The following is a 3,863-nucleotide window of genomic DNA, read 5'->3' as shown; positions in this document are numbered from 1 at the left end:
CACTGGGGAGCCACAGTGAGTACATGAATGCCAACATGTACTGTGATATACTGTAGCAGAGCATGATCCCCTCCCTTCAGAGACTGGGCCGCAGGGCAGTATTCCAACATGATAACCACCTCAAACACTCCTCCAAGAAGACCACTGCTGTTACAATTTGTGGGCAGGAAACAGGTTGGACCCAAACGCAGACATGGGAAACGGGCAGGTCCAGTTCAAGAGATTTATTCCAAAACTAAAAGCGAGCACACTTACAGACTGAGTGGGAGAGAGTCCAGAGAAAATCAAAGGCATTAAACTCAAATGAGCAACAAAACAAAATCCAAACAGGTAATCAAGACTCCATGAGACAGACGGGAACATGAGCTGGGAAATAGCAGGACAAAACACTGAACGAGACAGGGAAACTGAAGCCACTACAGACAGGGCGTAACACGAACAATGACCAGAAAGGGAATGAACAGAAACACGAAACATTTATACACAGGGGATAACAAGCAGGGCGGGAGCAACACAGGTGACAGGTAGCGAGACAGCAGCGGAAAACAGAGACTGGCAGGCAGGCAGATTACTGAGGGGGAAAAGACAAAACACAAGTTACTCAACACTAAACATCAGAGTAATATAAATAAACTAATACAAGCAGACAGATCACAAATAAACTAGAGACCTGTGCAAAAGAAATGGGGGTGATGGCTTAGATGAAGAAATCTGGTCTTGGTCCTGGTTTTGAATGTCCTGATGCTCCCTTGGGGATTGTGTTCCTTTTAAAAATAAATAAATAAATAAATGCACATTTTTGTACTGTGTAATTGACTCAAGCATAGAAGAGAGTGAAACCAAGCATGATGTGTAGGTCATATTTAAATCTGTAGGCCTCTGCTTCTCACATTTCTATATATATCTGCTGACCCCAGCAATTCTCTACTCTATATTCCTCATCCTTTGTGTGTGTGTTTGTATGTGTGCTCTTGTTATCTCCCACACAGTAATGATAGCTCTTTGGCCCCGGACAGAAGCCAAGAGCGAAGAGCAAAGCTATCATTGCCAACATAATAGACTTATTTTACATATATGGGTCTTTTGCCTATAGTTACATCTTGTTTATCATTGATAAATTCATATCCCTGAACCCCCACCACCCCCCCCTCCCGCCGCCCCCACTCACATACACTCACTTACCCATGCAATTACTCAGCCACCCACAGTAGAACACATTACAATTATGGACCGTCTGCCTTTCTAAGCAGCACAACCACTTCATGGCTGAAATCTAGGCAAAGGGAGAATGAATGTTGGTAGGTGCTAAATCTGATTCACTGGTACTGATTACACTTCACTTGACTTCTGACCGTTTCAAGTTGAAAAGTTACCACAGCAACTACTGCTTTAATCTTCAATGGCCTAACTTTTCCAGCAGTGAAAGAAGTGGAGATCGAGTGGAAGAGGTATGAGGCAAAATACAACCTGCTTTGTTCATGCAGAATTAGTTCACTGGCTACCAACCACAGTCTTCTTTTGCAGATGCAGTTGCTCGTGGAGATGGAGTTGGTTCAGTTGTTATCATGCGAGCCAAGTAAGGAACTTACTTGATAACAAGTGGTTGTATAAGGGGGAAGACAGTAAACCCTTTCTGGGAAAGCCATTGGATGTGAATGTCCACTGACTCATGGTTGATGACCACTGACTCTTTACCAGTCGATGTTGTAACCAGTTTTGACAGCTGATGTTGTCTGTTTCCATTTCACCATAGCTGTCACATGTGATGTAGACAGAAAAACTGGAGTTGTGTATGACAAGTAAATAACTTGAAATGTCCGTGTGGTGAGGAGGTTGGGGTGGTTATTTGGGTCAACACTGGACTTTCCAGTGTAAATCCAACTAAACAGCAGCGTACCACAATCCACCTGGCCCAAACAACCGGACCAGGCACCATGACAGGAGTGGTAATTGCTTGCTTGGAGGAGAGCGCCGGGAAAGGTACTGTGTTGGCTGTTTCCGTTGCTTGACAACATGGACATTGCACTCGGTGAGCAGTGAGTGTTCCGAGCTGTCAACGCAATACTCCAGCAAGATGAGAGGAGGTGGACTTGTTGATACTTGGGTTGTGTTCGAAACAGGCTAAATGCTGTTCGAACGATCTCTTCCTGTCCTGAGATGCCTTCAAGCTGCCCCAGTAACGGCCAGTTTTGAAGGCACCATCGATGGTAACTTGATGCTGACTTATACCCATAAAGCTGCGTGGCTGCGGCCGCCGAAGATTTAAAAAACTGGTCAGGATGGCGGACAACCAAGCCGAATTTGTGCACAAATGTTTTTAAAAGTTCTGACAGCCAGAAGAGACGCAAGACGGCGTGCTGATGACACACGTTGCCGTAAGTGCTGCCCTAGAAGGCTGTTCGAAACTAATGTAAACAGAGATGCCTTCACTTGAAAGTGATGCCTTCTGAGGCAGCTGTCTATTACGGTATCGAGTCAACTGCCTTCCGTTTCGAACACAGCCTTGGTGATCAAACACAGTCAAGATGGACACAGACATTTTCTTGTTATCATCTTGTTGCTGCTGTTTACATTCTCCCAGACGCAAATTTGAAAAATGCAGAATGTTCATTAGTGAGCACCTTTCTAATCTAAAAAGTTGATGAAAAAAGTTTCACTAACTTACTTAACTCATAACAACATTCACTTTTACAGACAACTCTCAAGCTGTTTACACCCCCAGTGAGAATGCTGTGCATGTCCAATCATCACGATCATTGTGCTCTGTGCTTGGATATGCCTCTCCTACTCACCCTGAATATATTTTGCCTGCTAGCTCTGATTTATTTCTCACGCAATCATTCTCTGCAAATAGTTTCCCAAAATAATCCTGGAAGCCATTTTTAATACAACCTTTAACTGCATTCAAGAGCTTACTTCTTGGCAGTACTGAAGTGAATTGTGCTGCAAAAGTAGTTTAAGGTGCATTGTATGTTTTGATACTTTCCTCCGGCTGTGAAATGTGTCACTATTGGAAACTGTTGTAACTACAAGGAATCCAAACTTCACACATTCACCCTCCAAGTCTACAGGGGGTGAGGGATTCTTGCAAAGAAGACAAACTTTGGTTGAAATATCACTTTAAGTGTGTAGTTATGAATGCATATTACAAAAGAAATTCCAAGATAAAACCACAGCCAACAGGGAAGTCCAATTTATAAGATGTTTGCTTTGTGTCTCTTTGCGGACTCATAGGTGAGCTTAGGGTGTGTCACAAGTCAGCATCAATGCACAGTCCACTTCTCTCCCTGTGAATATACCGGTTAGTGGAGTGAGACAGAATACATCACCTGAACGCCTTCTACATGCAAATCAATAAAAGATCACAGAGTTGACTTCGATTCAGCTGTTGACAGGATGCTGAGGGGAAGAAGGTGGCCCTGGAAGTAACCTTAGTCTGCTGTGCTCTGCTGTCTCACTCTTTGTGCCATAAAATTTCTCCAGGGACGACCAAAAGCACAGACTTCACTTAACTTATTTTTTACAAGAACAGAATTGCTTTGTTTTAAAGTATTTACTCAAATTTATCGCTGCTATCTTGTACAAATGCAACAATATCTAATATTAGCAAGAAGGTTTGAGTATGCACATTTTGCCCTTGAGCTTATGCGTCCCTGTATGTGTGTATGAGAGAGAGAGACAGAACAAACAGTGACTCACTCATTTTAAATGTCACAGGGTTTGCTGAGGTTAATGCATTGTCACATTTTATTTCATTCATTTATGAAATTAAGGTATCTCTGCCCTTAAGACCCGAAAGTGGCCAACAGAGTGCTCGCCTGAAAATCCACATCCACACAAAACGCATGTTTCTTTTAAATGTC

General features: G+C 43.0%; 1 long non-coding RNA gene across 1 annotated transcript; it reads right to left on the bottom strand.

Annotated features, from left to right (window-relative positions):
• Positions 1-339: 339 nt before the first annotated feature.
• On the bottom strand, positions 340-1,387 carry LOC123979547. The gene is made up of 3 exons (XR_006827248.1): positions 1,183-1,387; positions 671-764; positions 340-571 (listed from the first exon to the last, which is right to left on the bottom strand). It is a non-coding gene; the product is annotated as an uncharacterized LOC123979547 (long non-coding RNA).
• Between the last annotated feature and the right edge of the window lie 2,476 nt (positions 1,388-3,863).

This window comes from Micropterus dolomieu, linkage group LG11, assembly GCF_021292245.1.
Source record: "Micropterus dolomieu isolate WLL.071019.BEF.003 ecotype Adirondacks linkage group LG11, ASM2129224v1, whole genome shotgun sequence".
NCBI classification, from domain to species: domain Eukaryota; kingdom Metazoa; phylum Chordata; class Actinopteri; order Centrarchiformes; family Centrarchidae; genus Micropterus; species Micropterus dolomieu.
The sequence above is the reverse complement of the archived record's forward strand: the minus strand, read 5'-3'. Positions and strand labels throughout refer to the sequence as shown.